General features: G+C 37.2%; 1 protein-coding gene across 4 annotated transcripts in view; it reads left to right on the forward strand.

Moving 5' to 3' along the window:
- Positions 1-14,669: 14,669 nt before the first annotated feature.
- Positions 14,670-22,772, forward strand: part of TNNT1 (troponin T1, slow skeletal type) — a 37,857-nt gene continuing 29,754 nt past the window's right edge. For 2 of the 4 annotated variants that reach the window (XM_039335133.1, XM_039335136.1), the window contains exon 1: positions 14,672-14,727. The gene's annotated coding sequence lies outside the window, so the exon portion shown is untranslated. Of the gene's footprint in view, positions 14,728-22,772 lie in introns of all 4 variants that reach the window. The other 2 variants (XM_039335139.1, XM_039335138.1) reach the window with 2 other exon arrangements.

Here is a 22,772-nt window from a genome sequence, read left to right on the forward strand (position 1 = left end):
TTGGTGATCATTATTATTTGGACAATATGAATATTCCCAAGAGTCGCATTTTTGCTTTTATTTCTAATATATATATATATATATGCAAGAAGTTTTTCAGACAGATGTCTAATTGAATACACCTTGACATTACACTTTTCCATATATATATATATATCATTCAAGAGGGATGAATTCCCTAAATAATATAGTGTGCTTTTTTCCTTTTTTTGTTCTCTTTCTTGATAAAAAAGTTGAAATGACTTAGATAAAAGAAATGTGATTGTATTTAAGAAAATTATAACAGATATAAAATGTTTTGAATAAGAGTTAAAGCACTAGATGACTAGATGTATTAAATGGAATGTTTAAAGATTAAACATATTTTTAATTATGGTTAAAAAGAATAAGAAATTTAGGAAATAAATATATATTAGCTTAGGAGGGATATATATTTTAAGTAGTATGTTATTTTTTTATGTTTCTTTACTCTTGCTCTACTTCTTTCTTTTTTCATTGTTTTATCTATTCTTTAAGAAATGTAAAAGTGTGAGATAGTTCATATGGGAAAATAGAATTAAATTTTTAAATGTAATTAATTTTTGAGAAAATCTTAACCAGTGAGAATACCTAGAATTTGGTGGGAGAAACAAATTAAAATAAGGACTGTAACAGGATATAAGATAAGGCAACCAGAATGATTGGATACAAAAGAAATATTATATTGATGTGATTATTATTTTTAGGAATATTGGGAAAAATTATATATTTAATTGTTATCTATCAAAACAGTAAGAATATATATTAACTCAATGTTTGCAAAAGAGGATATTTTGGGAAAAGAGGAAATCAACTAAAACAATTATGTGGATTATGGATTATAGAAATCAGTTGTTAATGATTGTTTTACAAATGTAACCCAGACAACACACTGTTCTGCAATTATTAAGTGATTTATGGTTTTTTTAAAAAAATCAATAAAATATATTACAAAAAAAAAAAAGAAACTAGGGACCTAACAGTCTGACGTCAATAAGAAAAGATAATCAAGAAACACATAAGTGAACACCCTGAGGCAAACAAATCATAATCAAAAGCCAACATAGGTTTGTCAAAAGCAGATCATGCCAAACAAATCGTATCGCATTCTTTGGCAAAGTGACAAAATTAGTGGATAAGAGGAATGCTATGGATATAATTTATGTGGACTTCAGTAAGGCTGAAGTCCAACCTACTACTTGATAAGATAGAAAAATGTGGGTTAGATAGCAACACTACCAGATGGATTCATAATTGGCTGACCAACTGCATTCAACCTGTAATCCTCAATGGAACTGAATTTACATGGAGGGAAGTAAGCAATGGGGTTCTCCAAGACTCTGTTTTAGGCCCAGTACTCTTCAACATCTTCATCAATTATTTGGATGAAGGGATAGATGGAGAACTCATCAAATATGCAGATGATACCAAGCTGGCAGGAATAGCCAACACTCCAGAAGATAGGCTTAAGATACAGAAGGATCTTGACAGACCTGAACATTGGGTGCTATCTAACAAAATGAAATTTAATGGTGAAAAATGTAAGGTTCTACATTTAGGCAAGAAAAAACAAATGCACAGGTATAGTATAGGTGGTATCTGGCTCAATAGTAGTAACTAGTAACTGTAAGAGTCCTAGTGGACAATCACATAAATATGAGCCAGCAGTGTGCTGCAGCTGCCAAAAAAGCCAACATAGTTCAAGGGTGCATTAACAGAGGGATAGAATCAAGATCACATGAAGTGTTGATACCACTTTATAATGCCTTAGTTAAGATCACACTTGGAATACTGCATTCAGTTTTGGTCCCCACAATGTAAAAAAGATATTGAAATTCTAGAAAGAGTTGATGTCATGGCTTTACAAGTGGTCTCTCTCTCGCTCGCTCTCTCTCTCTCTCTTTCTCTCTCTCTCTCTCTCTGTGTGTGTGTGTGTGTGTGTGTGTGTGTGTGTGTGTGTGTGCGCGCACTGCCAAGGATGCAAAGAAGGCATGGGGACCAGGCCAAAAATGGAATATTATCTGATTTAAATTAGATTGCCCAAATACACTTGATGTAATGATCTCTTATGCATTTGATGCTTAGAAGGGAATAAAGTCCCCTTTTTATGCATGAAAAATTCTGATCTTGAGCCTGAAGTTGATCATCCCGACTCCTGAGAAGGGTTCCATCGATGTCTTTTGTCTTCTCAGTCTTGGTGTTTGGAGACCTGGCATGTCTCATTTTCCTTTAAGAGCTTGGGGAGTGAGAACTTATAAGGGAAAATGTTCATATGTAATGGATAGTAACAAGGAGGAATGGTCTAGACCAGGGGTAGGCAACCTTGGCTCTTTTATGACTCATGGACTTCAACTCCCAGAATTCCTGAGCCAGCATGGCTTAGCTTGGAAATTTCTCCCTTTTTCCTCAGCATGGCTGGCTCAGGAATTCTGGGAGTTGAAGTCCACGAGTCATAAAAGAGCCAAGATTGCCTACCCCTGGTCTAGAAGTTTGGTCAATCAGGAAACACATCCATGTTACCCAGGAAAATGTAATCGCTGGGAACAGACCTCGATTAATGATTGTTTGTCCAAGTACCCAAATACCTATGTGTGATGGCAGCTTGCACTCTGAGGATAGGAGTTTGTCCTTTCCTAAAGATGCAACCTGCCTTCCCCTTTCCCCTCGAGTGTGGAACAGGAGGTATAAAAACAGCGCCATCCACACTCTACCTGACTGTGTGATGGATAGGCAAGTGTGCTTTACATTTTCATGTTTCTCATAGAGCAAGGAGAAGCATGAGCTCAGATGACAACTTATCCTGTCAAAGATGTATAAAAATCACCTGTACAGGAGCCAACATCACTAGAACTCTGGTCTACCATTCCAGTTACACCTGTCAGGGAATAAAATCCATCTGTATATGTAGCCAAATACTATATGCCACCTGTTCCAGAAATAACCAAGTGGTATGTCACACTCCAAAGGGAGTGAAGTATACCTCTAAAGGATGGGTGTATGCATATGTGGGAGGTAAGCAGTATGTCAAATAGCTGGCTTATAGCCACACTATACTTGACCAAAGTCCAGAAATGTCTGTTTAATTGTAAAGCAATAAATCAAGAACAGGAACAAGATGGCAACTATGGAATCTGTTACGATTCTTTGGGTTTGGAAAGGTCATATTCTACTGAAAATAAATATGTATATGACACCAGAGGTGATGGCCCAGCTCCCGGATCTTTTGGAGTCTCACCCAGTCGGTATGTCTATTGGTACAATCTAACATGAAGATGAAGAAAGGTCCCACTCTTGACCTTAACTCTTTTTTTTTAAAATATATTTTATTAGATTTTATATGGGTGGGGAAAGTGTGGGGTCAGAGCAGGTACAGGGAAATTGGGATAAAGGGGACTGGGTGTGGATAGTTACAGTAAATACGTGATTCAGCGAACAAGCTGTCGTCCGGGTCTTCATATTGAGTATTATTGTTTATATAATACTAGACATTTATAAGAATAAATCGGTATAGTTACAACTGACTTTTGGTAAAACAGTAATATTCCTTTAAATAATTAACATAGTTGATAGCATAGCAACTATTTCCAATCATCAGGCTTAATACTTAATATAATAAAGCTCTAAAATCTCTTCTTATTCTAACATGTTTCAACCCACTGATAAAATTTTCCCCAAGTTTTATAGAAGATTGAATCCTCTTTCTCCTTCATCTCTAATGTTAATCTATCCATTTCTGCACAATCTAAGATTTTCAAAATTATAATCTGGTATGATGGTAGGTTTTCATTTTTCCAAAATTGGGCGAATACTATTCTTGCAGCTGCTCTTGACCCTAATTCTGATCAAATTTGGTTTAACATGACTGAAGGTGTTTCTAGGACTGACTGTGCCTCTATTTGCCTACATTTCAGAGATCCACCCACAAAATCTCAGCTTCTTGGAATAGGGATCTCAGGAAAAGGAAGGGACCCTTATGGGATAATTATTATAAAAACTGTTTGTGTACAAGAGCCACCTAAAATTTACCAAGTTCATAGTGTCTTTTGGGAGACTGTGAAGCAAAAGATTGAAATACCTCCAGTTACCAAAAATTTGTTCGTTGATTTGGCAGAAAGAACTGGCATAGCCTTAAATGTAACAAAATGTTATGTTTGTGGAGGAAACAATAGGGGAGAGCAATGGCCTTGGGAAGCTAAAGAAACACCCACTGCCAACGTGTCTTCATATAGTTTTACATGGGAGGACTGGCAAAAACCAGCACTATGGGTTTTGCAAAGTGTTGTAGTAGGACAAAGGTGCTTTGTTTGAACAGTTGGCTCCCCATATCTTGAACTAATGGGAGAATTGGCCTGTGACTCTGAATGGTTATGCAACCACACCAAACCTACAAATTGTTCCTGGTGGTCTAACTAAAATTTGTCAAGTTCTAATCCTTTTAACTCATCAACACAGGAACTGTTGTACCAAATATGGAATGATCCTGGAAATCCTTCCCTTCCATGGATCGCACCTGACCATTGGTATTGGATTTGTGGATGACGGGCATATACTCAGCTACCTTTAAACTGGACTGGAGCTTATATTTTGGGAACCGTTAAACCCAGCTTGTTACTCCTTAAACAAGGAGAAAAACTTAGGGTCACAGTGTATGATGAGTTGGGAAGAGCAAAAAAAGAAATACCTGGTGGTATAGGTCATTGGGAAAGAGATAAAAAGTGGCCTCCTGAAAGGATCATTCAGGTGTATGGTCCAGCAGTCCAGTATGGGCCAATGATGGTAGCTGGTCCAGTATGGGCCAATGATGGTAGCTGGGGTTATCAAACCCCGATTTATATGTTAAATAAAATCATTAGGTTAGAGGCAGTTTTGGAAATAATTACTAATGAAACTTCTTCCGCCCTACAATGTTCAAAACATTTCTACTGGTTAAAATTTTCCCAGAATTAATTACCTTAAAGTATTTAAATCTATTTTCATGTCTTAAAAAATAAGTAAGACAAAGATACAAAAGAAAAACCTAGAAAAAGAAAAGACGTGAGAGAAAAAAGGAGAAAAGAAATAAGAAAACAATATACTACTTAAAATATATATCCTTCTTGAACTAGTATACACTTATTTCCAATTTTTTCTATTCTTTTTACCCATAATTAAATCTATGTTTAATCTTTAAATGTTCCATTTAATAAATCCAATCATCCAATAAATTTAAATAAGAATTGTAAACAGGATTTATGATGAGGCAACCAAGATGACCAGATAGAAAAGAAGCATAATATTGATGTGATTATTATTGGTAGAAATTTTAGAAAAAAATTTATATTTAATTGTTACTTATCAAATTAATAAGAATTGTATTAATTTAAGGTTGCAAAGAGAATATTATTGGAAGAAGAGAAAATCAAGCAAAGCTATTATGTGGATTTTGGAATGTAGAAACTAACAATTAGTGATTACTTTGTAAATATAAACCCAGACAACATGCTGTTTACCAAATATCAAGGTGTTTATATTAAAAAATCAATAAAATATATTTTTTTAAAAAAGAAAGTTCTTCCGCCTCTAATCTGCTGGCAAAAACTAACACTCAAATGAGAACTGCTATTTACCAAAATCGTTTAGCTTTAGATTATCTTCTAGGCAAAGAAGGGGGAGTCTGAGGAAAATTTAACTTAACCAACTGCTGTATCCAGATCGATGATAATGGAAAGGCAATTGAAGAAATCACAGACCATATTAGGAAGCTTGCTCATGTACCTGTCCAAACCTGGGATGGAATTATGGATTCCGTTGGATGGTTTGGAGGAATGTTTGGAGATTGGAAAAGGACTTTGTTCCTCATAGCTCTATCCTTTGGAGGATTAATGTTATTTGCTTGCTTGATACCTTTAATAAGATCAATAGTTGCTAGCACAATTTCTGGAGTGACAGTTATAGCATCAGGAAAGCAAGATAAATCAGCTAAGGTCCTTACTCTGATGACAGTACCTGAAGATTATACACTATTAGTCCAGCAATAAGAAGCATTCTATTGCCAAAAAAAGGGAAGAATGAAGAAATCAAAATATAATCTTTTATGTATAACCCAGCCATTGTTCCTTCTTTCTTGTTTGCACTCTGTACTTTGTTCGGAGATAACCTAAAATTATGCTGATCAAAAAGCTAATGTATCCTCCATTTACTTGCAATGTATCATTCTCCCACTTTAGCTTGCTCAAGAATTCTTTGTATTCAAAGGGAAAGTCTTGTAACAAGATAAGATAAGATAAGATAACCTTTATTGTCATTTTTTAAAAAAACATTTATTGCTTTTCTAATTTCACATTTAAATACTTGAAAAGCAATGTGGCAACTGAGTTAGTCAATTATTCAATAACATACAAATATCTTTAATACAGATCTCAGACTAGTACCTTAAATATTTCTTCTCTTTTCCCCTTGGTATTTACTGTCTCGTATTTAAATTAATACAATTCTTATTATATCGATTAAATAAAAATAACCTTCTTATATTTATTAATATTTTTTGTTTATACATATCCTAGTTGTTTTAACATTCAATCTTTTTAGACAATCAATGTCCTGATTAGTTTTTCCCTATTTTTAGTTTCCTGTTAATATTTAAATTTAACGTTTAATATTTATAATTTCCAAGTTTTAAATAACCCCAATTCCCTTTATCACAATTCATCACAAAATCTAATGTTCAGGATACACATCTTATCTATTTGAATTCTCACCATGTTACATCAATCAATTAATAATACAATATAAAATTCTTGTTTTCTAGTAATTTCCAAATATCTTAAATTTAGTAACCAACGTTTCTCTTATTTCAACATTTAATACTTCCTCTCTTCTTCTCTTAATATCTACTATCTCATATTTTTTATTACCACTAAATAAAACATATTTATTACATTCATTGATAAATTTTTGGCTTATATATATCTTAATTACCTTTACATTTATAAGCACAAATCACTGTTCAAATTCAACTGTTAATATTTCTACTTCCAAGTTTTAAATGACTAAAGTTTTCTTTATCTCCACTCATAACAATATCTAGTATTCAAAATACACATCTTATCTATTTGAGTATATTCTATTTTAATTCTTCCTAGTAAGTCAAAACCCAAATTTTCTTCAGTCTTATTCTAGCTTTCTTTCTTTGCCAAATTGTCTTCCATGTCTGTGCTTTTGAATCGTCAAATAAATCTCCCTGCATTGTTATGTATATTGTTTGACATAGAAAGAACCATCCGGTTGCCATTTTTTTGAGAGGACTAACAAATCATCTCTCTATTTTTCCATCTTGACGTGGTTGTCCTGAACTATTTATCTTCTCTTCAATCTGTTCTTCTTCTTAATCCTCAGGTTTCTTCTGATTTGTATAGAAAGTCTTTTCCATTTTCCATATTGTTAGTCCCTTATCTGGATTTTCCATTGACTGTATTTGTTGATCAGTTGAGTCTTCTGTCATAATATTTAATTGTTCCATTTTTTCTCTTATATTCTGTGTAGTTATTTTCTAATTGTAGTCAAAGTTTTTCGTATCTCTGGACTGACATCTTGTTCTTTTCGATAAGCTCTTATTTCATCAGTAGCTGTTAGAATAGTTTGATGAATTGTTTTCAACATAAAGAGAATCTGTTCCTGATCTTTATCCATATTCTCTTAGTAGTGTATTAGGTTAAAATTTTTACAATCGGAGAATGCATGGTAAAAAAAATTTTGTCACTGAGTATGGAACACAGCCGGCTTCACAGCTAATGTCTCAAGGTTACATAGGTGTTATCTGTTGTCTCAGCTGCTGGCCAAGTCTCTTTTAAGCAATAATAAACTGTAATATTAGGTTTAGCCAAAAGATGTCACAACTAATTTAAAGTTTTCTTTTGAATCCAATGTTTTTATAATCTTTTCAGTTTTGCTTCTTTTTTGTAAGTAGAAACCCAGATCTTCAGTAAGAATAGAAAATCTTTTAGGCCACAAACTTTAAGAAATAAGATTCCAGTTAGGATCAGGTTATTCTTGCAACATTTTAAACTCCCCTGGATAGTTAGTTGCCGCTGTTTCTAGAGGGAGGTATAAAATCTCCCTTCCCTTTCCATGGGGGGGGGAGTATTTTAAGCAGCTTATGCAGGAAAAAATAGTTAGGATTTAAGAGAGATAAATCTCACCCAGTCTTGTCCATGCTGCTTTATAATTGCCTGGTGGTAAGTGTGATTTTGGCTGTCTGCAGCCTAGTGTCGAGACATATTGCTATGCCCAGTCTTTCGTACGCCAGTTTGGAGGGCTGCCCCAGTAAGTTTTTCTTAACTTTAATTTCCCATTGATCTTTAAGTTTAACGTTTAATCTTTATCATTTCCAGGTTTTCAATGATCCCAATTTCTAAGTCTCCTATCTCATGTTTGGAGCTAATATTTTTCTTTTTTTTTCTTCCTTCTACTTCCTTCCTTTCCAGAAAGAGAAAAAAAAATTAAAAATAAACTACCAACATTTATACCACAAACCCATATACAAATTTAATTATTAGTACTTATACTTTTAAGTTTTACTTAACCTTTGTCTCAACTCATAACAATATCTTCAATTTAAATCCTAATTATTTATAGACATTCAGATTATATTTAATATTTAATTTTTCCAAATTTTTAATTAAACACAATTCCTTTATCCCAATTTGCTCATACATTCTAATATTTTAAATACACACCTTATATATAAATTCTACCATCTATCTTACCCGTCTAATGACAATATAATATTCTTATTTCAACATATTTCTAGATTTTATATGACCAAAATTTTCTTTATCTCAAATTGTTACAATGTCTTGTGTTCAGAATACATATTCTATCTATTTAGATATATTCTATTTTAGATCTCATATATAGATCAGAACCCCAATCTTTTTCAATCTTATTCTAGCTTTCTTCCTCTGCCAGGTCATTTTTCATATTTTTGCCTTTAAATCATCAAAAAAAAATATCTCCTTGTATTATTGTGGCTATTGTTTGATATTGATAAGAATGTCCAGTTGATGTTTTCTTAAGAGGACTAGTTGATTTAGCTGGTAGTCTCTTTATTTTTCCAGTTTGATGCAGTTGTCCCGAAGTATTTATCTTCTCTTTCATCTGTTTTTCTTGTTTATCTTCAAATTCCTTCTGGTTTATAAGAAATGTCCTTTCCTTGTTCTCTATTATCAATTTCTTTTTTGTATTTTCTATTGTCTATATTTGTTGAGTATCTAAGTCTTCTGTCATAACATTTGGTTGATTCACTTTCTCTATAGAATTCTGTATAGATAATTCTTTGATTGAAGTCATAGTTTGAGTTTATATATCCAGAGCTTGCATACGTAGAGTTTGGATCATCACTTTTAACATACAAAGAATTTGTTCCTGTACTTCCTCTGTAAAAGAAATTCTTTCTTGTTTTCCTTCCATTATAATATATTAAACTCAAGAAAAAGAAACTGACAGTCAGAAAGTCCACCAAATGGGGAGCTGAGCTGAATTTTACAGATGGTGTTTCAAGGTTATTTTGTATCTTATCTATTTTCAAAGCTGTCAACAAGTCTCTTAGAGAATAGCAGGTTACATCTTAGAGTTAGTTGGATCTTTTTAGGTTTTTCCCTCCCTCTATTTTAAGGGGGAAAACCCCCAAATCTTCAATAGTAATTAGAATAAAAATCAAGGAAGAAATATATATATAAGAGCAGAAAGTTGCAAATCTTATAATCCACCAATTTTAGGAAATAGGATTCCAATTAAGATCTCAGTATTTTTCCAATGTTTTAAACTCCCAAGTGGTTGATAGCCGCTGTTTCTGGAGGGAGGGCTAGAATCCCCCTTCCCTCACCACAGGGGGGAAAGTACTTTAGCAGCTTATGCAGGTAATTAAGTGGTTAGGATGTAAGAGAGGCAAACCTCCCCAGTCCTGTCCATGCTGCTTTGAAGTTGCCAGATGGTAGTGGGACTTCAGCTGTTTGCAGCCTAGGGATGAGCCATATTTCTATAGCCAGTCCTTTTGTCCGCCGGTTTGGAGGAATCACCTGGTCTGACGGGAAAGTTGCTGCTCTCCCGGGATCCAGCGAAAACCCCTCCTTGCTGGTCGCCTCTTTGGGGTGACTTTTGGCCCTTTTCAGGGCCCCCCGGCGATGCCAAACTGAACGGGGGAGAGAGAACAAGTCTCCCAACCATCCATGGTGGCTGTGTGAAGAACCGGAAGCTGGCTTACAATAACTCTGTTCACAGCAGCACTGGCTTCACACCTTTCAATAATGTTGCAGGATCCAATCTGGGTCAGTCACCAGAACCAGAGGTTTAATCTTTCAAACTCCAGCAGAGAGAAGATCCCTCAGGATGGGCTCCAGCATGAGTCCAAAAGCTTGGAAGTCTAAACCTCTGGTACCAGTGACTAAGCCAGATTGGATCCTGCAATGATGGCAATGCCCAAGGCACTGCATCCTGGTTACAGACCCAATTCCAAAGTGGTATCTTTCTGTCCTCATCTAAAGGCCTTCTACATCATTCATCTTCCTCTTCCTCCATAGGACTCTGTGGGCAACTCTATTCAGAAAGGGACAACTATTAACTCTTTTGTCAGGTCCGTGGTTATCATCTACCAATCCCTCATTCAAAACCATCCCATTAACTCATCTAGATTAGCTGAGAAGACACACAAAACAATGCAGGCAGTCCTCAACTTACAACAGTTCATCTAGTGACTGTTCTAAGTTACGACAGCACTGAGAAAAGTGACCTATGACTCTTTCTCACACTTATGACCGTTGCAGCGCCCCGTGATCATGTGATCAGAATCCAGACACTTGGCAACTGACACATATTTATGACGGTTGCTGTCTCCCAGGGTCACGTGGTCACCTTTTGTTGCCTTCTGACATGGAAAATCAATGGGGAAGCCAGGTTCATTTAACAACTATGTTACTAACATAGTAATTGCAGTGATTTGTTTAACAACTGTGGCAAGGAAAGTTGCAAAATGGGGCAAAACTCACTTAACAAATGTCTCACTTAGCAACAGAAATGTTGGGCTCAATTGTGGCCATAAGTCGAGGACTACATGTACTAAAGCAAAGGAGATCTGCAACTGTTGCTTACTCCTTTCATCTCAAGGATGCTCAGTCTTTCAATCCAGAGGTCCCCAACCCCCGGTCCATGGACCAGCATCCGACAGCAGCATGCCAGAAACTGGGCCACGCAAATAAGCGAAGCCCCATCCGTGGGATGTAGGCAGCACGTGAAGCCACGCCCCCTCCAGTCCGCTGAAAAACATTTCTCCTCAGAACTGGTCCCTGGTGGCCATTGTTCTAATCAGAAAATGCCTCCCCCCCCACCTCCAGAAATTCAGAGCCCTATCCATCTCTCTCCCTTTGACACACACATGTACACTCTCACACATGCAGCAGGCTAAGTTTATCTTTCTCCTAACAGCTGGGAGGTCTCTTGTTACGTTGGCATCCCACTAGAGGAACAATGGGTGGGAGGTAGAGAGCCTGGATTTCTATTCTTTGCTTTGCCACTGATGCCAATTCTCTTTCCTGCAAGGGCCTCTGAATATAAGCTTTCAATTCACAGCAGGGCAGTGATATATTAGGCAAGAATACTGCTAAAGAAAGCAAACTGCCTCAGACAGTTCTCTTTTTTCCCCCTCTGCATCCTAGCCAGGATTAGACCTCAGTGTCCAATTTTGGACATCGCTAGAGCCAACACACCAAGACACTAATAATATGCTAAAAGCTGTTTATGCAGTTTGCCTTCAAACTCTAGTCCTTGGCCCTAACCCTAACCATTCATTTAGCGACCATTCAAAATTACAACGGCACTGAAAAAAAACTGATTTACAATCAGTATTGCAATTAACGACTGTCGCAGCATCCCCACGGTCACATCATCAAAATTTGGGCATTTGGCAACCGGCATGTATTTATGATGGTTGCAACATCCCTGGGTCATGTCCAGTTAATATATATATCAATAACTTTAGTATGTGGCATGTAACATTTCATAGCATCCCGTCATATTCTTAGAATGATCTTGTTAATGCTCATTGTCATATTCAAGAGGTGAGTTTCTCACATTATAATGAGTTTGAAAGTTGTTAAAATACAAGTCTATGTATGATAATCCTTATTCTTGGCAGGCTTGAACCAGTTTTATCAGACTCTACATTCCTCATGGAGAACCTGCTTTGTTACTTCAAAGAACCAGAAACATTCATCAAAGAAAATTCTAGTTATTGAAAATATTAATCAAACAGCCCGCACATACACCCCGCTGCCGCCGCCATCATAATGATGTTCCCACTAGATGTTCATACCTAATGGATGTGCGCTGGGTCATGTGATCACCACTCACAACTTTCCCAGCAATTTCTGACAAGCAGAGTCAATGGGAGAAGCCAGGTTTGCATAATGACCGTGTGGATTCCCTCAACAATTGTGGCTTAACAATTGTGGCAAAAAAAGGATGCAAAAATTAAGCATGATTCCCTTAACAACTGTCTTGATTAGCAGCCAAAATTCTGGTTTTAGGTCAAGGACTACCTGTGTGTATTTCTGCACTTTGCAGTGCTGTTTGTCACTTTCTGAAGAAAAATGGAGAACTATGTGCACAGAATATGTATACATTCATTAACATTTTTATAATAATTCATTATGTCAGTAGTATTTGCAAAAGCTGGGTCCATTCAACAAATCCTCAAACAAAAGGGTGCATATTTGGAGAAACGTGCACAAAAATATCTCTACATTACTGAGTTGACCAACATACGAAACGCAGAAGTACCAACATTCATATACCCAGCTATTCCAGTTCTATAGCTATGGGTAGTCCTTGACCTATGACCACAACTGAGCCCAAAAATTCTATTGCTGAGACAGTTGTTAAGTGAATCGCTGCAGCTGTTAAGTTAGTAATACGGTTGTTCTGTGAATCTGGCTTCCCCATTGACTTTGCTTGTCAGAAGGTTGCAAAAGGTGATTGTGTGACCTTGGGCCCCTGCAACCCTCATAAATTTGTGTCCATCATCAAACATCTGAATGTTGATCACTACACTGGTTGTAAGTGCGAAAAAAGGTCACTTTTTTCAGTGCCATTGTAACTGTTGTAAGTTGAGAACTACCTGTTTCTTCCTCTATGGTGGTTTCCAGATGTGTTGAGTCACAACTCCCAGAATTCCCAGACACACTGACATATCTAGAAATATGTCAACCTAGAAATAAGGAGAAATTTTCTGACAATGAGAACAATCAACCAATGGAACAGCTTGCCTTCAGAAGTTGTGGGAGCTTCATCACTGGAGGCTTTCAAGAAGAGACTGGACTGTCGTCTGTCAGAAATGGTGGAGAGTCTCCTGCTTGGGTGGGGGGTTGGACTAGATGATCTACAAGGTCCCTTCCAACTCTGTTATTCTATTCTATTCTATTCTATTCTTCCTCTAGACCGTTGCAAAATGAACTTAGCTTTAGACTGCCTTTTTTTTCTCTTCAGATTAGTCTTGGAAGCCATATGTAATCTATAATCATCATAAATCAATTGCTTATATATAGTTCTTATTGAAAGTTTTAAAGAAGAAGATAAAAACCTCCACACACTTATATAAAGTAGAGAAAAAGAAAGAAAAAAATTTTGAAGTCGTAACTGTATGGGTAGTCCTCAATGTACGACCACAACTGAGCCCAAAAGTTATGTTGCTACATGAGGAATTTGTTAAGTGAGTTTTTTCCTATTTTACGACTTTTCCAGCCACATTTGTTAAGTGAATCACTGCAGTGGTTAAATTAGCAACACGGACGTTAAATGAAACTCGTTTCCCCATTGATTTTGCTTGTCAGAAGATTGCAAAAAGTGATCACGTGACCTCGGAACACTGCAACCGTCATAAATGTGAGTCAGTTGTCAAGCATCCTAATGTAAATCACGTGACCATGGGGATGCTGCAATGGTCATAAGTGTGAAAAATGGTCATGTCATTTTTTTTCCAGTGCCATTGTAACTTCAAACACTCACTGGGTGAAATCGTGGGACTACCTGTATTTTGTATTTAACTGCCCTAAAAAAAGTTGGAAGTCATTGCTTTTTTTTTTTTTTTTGCTTAACCTGCCCACCTTTCCCTTCCTCTTCACATTCCCCTATTTTTTATTATCTTTGGTTTTCTTTGTATTTTGTAACAAACATCAGTGAAAACATGAAAATAAAAAGCAGAACTATTAAAACTAGAACCCTACTAAGAACTCAACCTTATTTCTTGCTTAAACAGGGGATTAGCTGTGGGTAGAAAAATTTGGTAAATATATCCATGTTTAAAAGTAGCAGAACTTTGGATGTTGGAGCATTTGAAAAGGGTTTCTAATAGAGGTGCAGGAGAAGACAACTAACACCCCCCCCCCTACCGCCACCTGCTTCCAAGGCGAACAATCTCAGTTTTCAGGAGCTTCTTTTGTTCCTTTACGATCCTGCACATTCTGTCCCGGGAATGCAGGGATCAACCTCACACCCGTTGTCATTTTCCTCTCAACAAATCACAGCATCCCACACAAGGGGTGTGGGGCCAGTGGGGAGGAAGAGAGAGAGGTATCTGGTTACCTCATTATAAGGGCTCCCGACCTGCCATGCTACCCTGCTCCTGGAGAAGCCAGTGCTTGCTCAGAGAGCCAGCGAGATCTTTGACCTTTCTGCTTCCAGGTGAGGATGGAGAGGGGAATGTGGGGACCTATCAATGCCTCTAGGGTGCCTGTGTGGGGTGACATTTGATCTGCATGCTTGGGGTGCAGGAACCTCTACCTAATTGGAAGGAACAGATGCTGGGATGGTTTGGGAAGATGTAACTTTGGACTTGAAAAAAGACAATGTGGGTCTTTATAATAAGCTCAAGACATTGCCTTAGGCTACCTTGGACCTCTTCCTTCCTTCCTTTCAGATTTAAGTAGCACCCAGCTGCAGTCTCCATTCCTTCTCCAACAGGTAGCTACTTGGCTGCTCTGCATTTGATTTTAGTGTTCAGTTCTGTCTCTTCTACTCATTAATCTGGATTTTCTGCCATTACTCAACTAAATGTGTAGAATGTTTACAATGTAGAATCTATGAAACAGAATGACCAGGCACAGACATTCACCTTCATTTTTCTACCTCTGCCCTTCTAATGTGTACTTATTATGCAAGATGATTAACAACAGTTACAGGAAGTGCACATTTAATTAAGAAGAGAGTGAAAGATGATTGGGTTATTTGATTTAAACGTTGAATCTAACAATATAGGGAATGAAACACAGGAAATAACTAAGCACAGCTCTAGGGCGGGGCTTTTCAACCTTTTCACCCATTGTACCCTTTTAGGATATAGTAATATCCGAGTACCACCAGTCACCTAGCAAAGTGTCAAAAACTTGATGATCCAAAAAGAAGGAGAAAAAGTGATGAAGTATAGGTAGTCCTTGACTTACAATAGTTCGCTTAGTGACTGTTCGATGTTATAATGGCACTGAAAAAAGTGAAAAAAGCCACAGCCAAGCAAGACACCTGCCTGCCCGCCTGGCCGCACTCTTTCTCCTGTCCGAGATTGTCATTGTTGTGAGCATTTCAGTTGAGAATTGGCAGCAGGGGTGGGATGGGGGGTGTTTGTTTTTTATTCCCCCTGTTTGCTGGGTAGTTGCAGCAGGTTTTAGTCATTTCACATGACCCTGGGGCACTGTGACTGTCATAAATATGAATCAGTTGCCAAGCATCTGAATGTTAATCACAAGTCCCTGGAGATGCTGCAACATTCCAGCTGATCGGCGCTTCTTCTGGGCTCAGAAGTTCCAGGATCAGCGCCGAGCTCCACCTGGCACTTCCACTGAGCCCTGACAGCTGTGAAGAAGCCTGATCTTGGTGCTTCCGCTGAGCCCTGACAGCCCTGCAGCTCCAGCCATCTCTTGCTCAGGCTTATGCGATGTTACCACCGGTTCAGCTCATTCCCCTCCCCCGCTACCACCTGTCTAGGATGGTCGCGTACCACCTGCCCGGTACCAATGTACCACAGGTGGTACCCATACCACTGGTTGAAAAGCCTTGCTCTAGGGAAACCACCTACCATAAAGTCAAAGAGGAAAATCTTTTTTTTTAATTAAATTTTTGAAATTTTACAAAAACAAAACAACCCATCCCCAAACCTCCCCAACCCTCCCATTCCCTCCCCCGACCTTCCCAGAGCTGAACATAGGCTTAATTGAAATTTCTTCAAACAATCTTAAAAAAAATATAAACCATGAATAAATCTAAATACTAAATACATTAATTAAACAAATTATAAGATAATTAACAATAATATATATATAAAAAAACATAAATAGAGGAAAATCTTAACAACCTCTTATTAAATTATTAAAACGAAGTGAAAAAATCTGGGGCAGCAGGAAAACAATGCTTGGCACCTGGTGCATATTTCTAAGGAGTATTTTCCATTACATGTTTCCAACGAATGTGCCACTGAAAAAGACTTTTCATCATTAACTCACTCAAATGTGAAGGCAAGAACTAAGAACACAAACTAGAACTAAGGAGAAATTTCTGGACAGAACAGATAAAATTTCTCCACGATTTAGAACTGGAATGTCCAACATTGGCAGCTTTCAGACTTGGGGACTTCAACTCCCAAAATTCTTCAGCCAGCATGATTGAATACCCCTGATTTAGAAAAAGAGGTCCCTCAAATGTATAGGCGCAATGGCAAGCTTGGAATGTGGCAAGCATGTTATGGGCACTCCCAACATGGCTGGCATGAGAGCTGGACAATCCTAAGCAGTTTTACCAGAAGTCAACTGGTACAGGTGTTGCTCTCCAGCTTTTTAGTGTCCAGCCTCACAAAGATCAAGGAAGAAAGAGCAATGCAGATTTCAGGAATGGATTTTCTATACTCATCTGGGACCAGTTTGAGGAATTTCCCAACCTCATTTATAGGGAGCTCATCAAGATTTGAGTTTCTATCAATGACTTGACATGCTTCTTCCAGAAGGACCTGCCTTCAGTCTCCCATTTTTCCTCTCTCTCTTCTATTGCTTTCACAGCCTCCCCACAGTGTCTCAGCCTAAGATATTTTCCATTATCTCATTTTTTTTCCTGAGCAAATGGTCTACTTCCACAGGAATGCAACCAACCATCATTTGTTTCCCCCTCCCCCACAAAATTCTTCTAGGTCTTCCTGAAATCCAAAGGCATTATCTGAAAAACACATTAAACTTGAGGCTGGTGCTTCAGCTTCCTTCCTTCCTTCCTTCCTTCCTTCCTTCCTTCCTTCCTTCCTTCCTTCCTTCCTTCCTTCCTTCCTTCCTTCCTTCCTTCCTTCCTTCCACTAAATGTCTCTGTAAATAATAATACCAAGTAGGGTACTGACTGTGGTACCTCCTAGACTAGAGCATTATGACTGGACATGTTGGAGCACATAGTTGGAGCACATAGTTGTCCAACTGCAGAGCTGGGCTTTAAATACACATGGATTTAGAAGTTAAAACCAGTGCTTGGATCAAACCCAGAAACAAATGAAGAGCCAGTAAAAAACAGAAAAACACTATCATCATATACCTGCAGTTCCTGAGTTCATTTTGCCTAGTGCACTAACTGCAACAGCTGGCCTTCAAAAATTCAACCTTTTGTATAATGTATCACAGCAATCCCAAAATTCCTTTTGACTGAGCCTGGGGTCAAACGTGTAGCCTCCACATTTGCTGCAGGTGCTTTTCCATTCAATGACAGTCCAGGTCAGTTAAAATGCCTAATATAGTTCACAGCTGAACCTCCTTCTCAAATTCCACCCAAAATCCTAAAATTCCTATCTCCCCCACAAAGCTTGTTAGGAATTATGTTCCAAACTGAATTTCTTTGCCTCTTGATTTTCTTTCATTATTGTCCTGGGGACAATCAAACTGAATAATGAAAGACTAAAGTCATTCTGAATATGTACAGAGAAATATCCGTGCACAGAAATTAGACACTCTTTGCAGCACAGCTTTTTTTTTTCAAAGTGCAGGATCATTGAAATACATAAAGACATTTTGAGCAATAGTAGCATAATTTCAGAAATTTGTGCTTCATATATATCTTTTTTCTCTGTGCATTTGCCCCATACACACACACACAAACACACACACACACACACACACTATATATATATATTAACACAAAAGGTTAATTGTGGGTTTTTTAAATTAGGTTTCAATACGATCGCTCCATTTTTAGCCTAGTTTTCCCTGTTGTTTGAACCCAGTCATGACATTTTGGAGGCTAGATTACTGTCCATGGGGACTGATTTAAGTCACTGATTTTTCTCATAAAAATTGAAGCATTCCCTAGGGCCACTTTGGTGAGATGGGCACTGTAGAAATGTAAGAAATAAATAAATACATCCCTCAATTTTCATATGTGAAGTGTTAAGTGGTCTTAGCATCAGGCTTATCTCCACATATTGATGAAAAGTGTCTATCTACTTAAAGGCCAATAAGGGTCATTCCCAGCTCAGAATGTATAGAATCCCAACTCCGGTTGATTTTTTTTCTCTCCATACCATCCATGGTTGATTGAATTTTGGCTTTATTAAATGTTTAATTTCTCATTACACAATATAAACCATAACTTAAGCATATTGACTGGATTTGACTATAGGCTGAAGCAAAAGCTTACTAATTAGACACCTTGAACAATCTTCTGCCAATGTTAGCCACAGAACTGTAGGACTTAATAGTTGCTATGTGACAGTGGGGATGTTTGTGACCCCCAAAGTCCTCTCCATTGCACGAGGAGAAGTAGCTAGCCTTTCTCAGCATTAATATGATGGCATTGTCGAGGTAATAGCTGGATTCTCATATACCACTAAGCCAAGTTGTGGTTGACTGATTTGCAGGCAGTAATGCAATATATTAAGGCAGACATGGTATGGCTTGACCTTCTGTGCAGATCTTCCTTTTAAGGTTCCAATGAATCATGATTTTAAAAACAGAAAGTAAATCTGAATGTGATGTATGAAATACTTTGCTCAAAATATGCAGCAAAATGAATTCATGGATTGAAAGCCTATTAAACTTGGAAATTAGGGAAGTGATAAAAGCACCATCACAAGGAAATAGCAGAGGAGAAGGAATCAATGGGCCATATTTCTTCTGTAGTTAGGCAAAAGAGAGCAAGACCTCTCGATCATGGTTTTCATACTTTTTCAGACTGTCGGTGAAAAAAGAGAGACGTGAAGTCATAGTAGAAGATTGGCTGTGTTTGAGTGAATTCATTGTTGTTTTTTTGCCCTTTCTCACTTAACCTCATCAAGTTCTTGTAGAACCCTACTCTAGATAAGGATGCAAATCTATGCATTTACAGGAAAAGACGGCCATTGAATTTTCAGAAGCCAAATTCAGCATTGCAGTGTACCTAAATTAGGTTTAAGAGTTGAATTGGACGCCTTCTATTCCCTGAATTGTATAGACACTATAAAATAGAATCAAATTCGCTTCGTTTTTGGCTAACTTTGTCCGAAAAGAAATCAGCAGGAGAGATAATTGCTTACATTTATACATTATGACAATCCAACATATATTTGGATTGTTAGTTCCTTTGCCAGACAAGTAAATAATAATTCAGAGTCCCCACCCCACCCTTAAGTTCAGGAAGAAAATGTATTTAACACTGCATCAGAGAAATGTGACATGATTTTTCAAGGATCCATTTAAGCCCTTACAACTCTACGATTCTATTACTATTTTAAGAAAAGCCTCCATTACATAGTTCAACTCACTTGGCAAGTTATTGAACCCCATCTTAGGGGTTGACTAAACAGTAGTAGGAGACAATGCTTCTGGATTGGAACTTATACAGATGCCACCCCAGCATGGTCAAAGTTATTTAAAGATCTAGCAGAGAGGAAGCAGATTCAAACTGGAAACTGAGAAACAATAGCACTTCCAAAGTATGTCTGACCTTTTACAACAGCTGCTTCCAATGAGAGCACAAAATGCCCCGCCCACTTTGGTTGTGTCAAATGAAGTCCAAAAAGGTGTGTGAGAAGTGTGGAGAAAGATGGCCCCAGCTGCTCTTTTGTACAAATCCAAAATCTGTAGGATCCTTCCTCGAGGCACTGAGAGAACTTTGCTCAATAGTAGGGCAGATCAGAGTTTGAAGGCTGAAGGCACATAGAAGTTTGAGTGGTGGCAAATACAAACCATCACTTAGCTGTCAAAAGACAAATAAAGATAACTTATGACATTTCCTGTGTGAATGCTATCTAGGACAACTCTTGTAAGTTTCAATCCCTGATCAATTATAATGCTTTTGGATTAACCTTGGACCTTCATCTTTTTTTGGTTTCCACAATTGTAGCTTAATATAAGACAGGCTCAGTACCTCCACGACAAACTAAGATGCAAAGTAAATGGGGAGGAGGGAATGTGGATGGATCCTCTTTAAGGAGACCTGGGACACTGCAGAAGGGTAGCCAACCAGCAACTTTTCAATTCAATATCATTAAAAAAAAAAACTATTGAAACTAATTTAACTTTAATTTTATTTATATATAATCAGTTGGAAAAGGGACAACTTACCATCTAAACGTTTTCCCTGGGGCTTAAATGTACAACATTGGTCCTTTAGTTAGTAGATTTTTCAATATTTCATTCTATTTTCTTAAAGACAACTTTTGTCTTTTTTTAGATGAGGAAATTATATATTGGCTAAATGTTTTTATTATTTTCATTTTCTTGGCTATTAACTATTGATTGTAATTGGGGGCATCCAAGGAAGAGGGTCAAAGAAAGGAAAGATGCAGCAGTTACCAATATCCATTTGAAATCCTGTCCTATTTGTATTGTATTGATCTTTTGCCCTGGCCCCAAGACAGCCCTAACCGGAACACTGAAATTCTAAATTCATTCTTCTACTACATTCAGCCCCTACTATACTCAGTTGAAATTTCTTTTGGATGACCCTGCTGCCGAACCCAAAGATTTATGACCCAAAGTTTACGTAAGTTGTTCCTCATTTGCCTAGGCCAGGGATCTTCAAACTTGGCCCTTTTATGACTTGTGGACTTCAACTCCCAGAATTCCTCAGCCAGGCACGCTGTCTGAGGAATTCTGGGAGTTGAAATCCACAAGTCATAAAAGGGCCAAGTTTGAAGACCTCTGGCCTAGGCTATTAAGCTAAATAAGGGCCAGCTATTTGTGGCTGGGTGCTAGAATTTAAAAATCTAGCTGGAGTGGTTACTTTATGATGGGAACCCAGACAATTAACTCACTAAACTGTAGCCCAGTAAACCTTGGATGGATGTGTTGTGTGAACATTGCCTGGATAATCATAGCAAATTCAGGCCCTCCTAGTAAAATGTATGTATTCTAAATCTTTTTCTATTTTAATTTTTTTATATTGCTAAAAGTTTTGATATTGTTCAGAAGCTGCTAACTCTAGTACAATAAATAGTGTCTATTCTCTAGGTAGAGTTGTTACATATTATATTGCTATATTATAGAGACACTATATTTTATTTAAAACTTTGTTACGGAGTCATTGATATCTATGATAATTGAACCACACAGACTGGGATGGATTCTCAATATATTTACACTTGGGATACAATTTACATTACAGTACATACTTCTTTATTCCAATATTAGCAACATTTGTTTGCAATAATTATTTGGTAAAAAGTTTCTTTATGTATACCGGTACATTCTTTCTGGTATAAAAAGTGATATTCTTTGCAAGAACGATTTGCAGGCCTCATTACGTGCTTTCCACTTTGCAAAAACCCAGCAGGTCTCTATCATTATAGCAACACATTTAAAAAATGTAGATGTGTTGCACTTCCGTGAGATCCAAATCATTTATTCCAAAGGATTTTCCAAGTATCCACAGGCCTAGGATATAAACTCTTGTCTTGCATTTCTTCGGCTGCAAGGTGAAGACCAAATAGAATTAAAATTTTGCCTGTTTAAAAAGATAGGCTATTAGTTGGAAGGTGGCCAAGAAAATTAAGCCAGGTTGACAAGCCCTTTAATCTTGTAATGGAACATTGTGTGATTCCGCTAAGTAAACTAAGAGGAACCTTTCCACTACATAGCCATCATAGTCTAGTTATTAGGAAGAAATCAGGTTCAAATTTCAACATGGCCGCATTACTTGCTGGCTAGGTTTGAGCCAATTCCTATTTTTCTGTCTAATCTACATCAAACATTTGCTGGCAGGGTAAAAGGGGAAAGCAGAGTGAGTAGTTAAATTGTACCTCCGTTATCAAAATAGGTATTGTTTGAAATAGAAATATGCTAGGCAATACATTCATTTCTATCACAAACATTCTCTCAGATAACAACTCTGCTCAGAATCTGCTCTTAAAATGTAATCTTTAATGCAACAAAGAGGGAGCTATTAAGTACAATATCAATGAAATTCTCATTCAATTTAAATAAAATATGCTATTTTTGTTCTGAGTCAGTCCTCATTTTGAACTTTAGCCTCCAACCTGGAACTGTACTAAAAAGCTCAATGTGGCCCCAGGTCCAAAAATGGTTATGCGCCTTTGCTGTAAAGAAAGGGTGAAATATAAATGAAAATAGGGGCAATGGAAGCCTTGTATGAAAAAAAATAGCCCCATTCAATAAAAAGAAAGGTGGAGTTACATTCCCAGATTCTCTCCTACGAAGCATCCAATTCTATTCTAATAGCCAACAAAAATCTGGTTTCCTCCAGATATATTGGTCTTCTCTTCCCATAAATCTTAT

The sequence above is a fragment of the Crotalus tigris genome, unplaced genomic scaffold (assembly GCF_016545835.1).
Source record: "Crotalus tigris isolate CLP2741 ecotype Arizona unplaced genomic scaffold, ASM1654583v1 scf7180000017639.5415321, whole genome shotgun sequence".
NCBI lineage: Eukaryota > Metazoa > Chordata > Lepidosauria > Squamata > Viperidae > Crotalus > Crotalus tigris.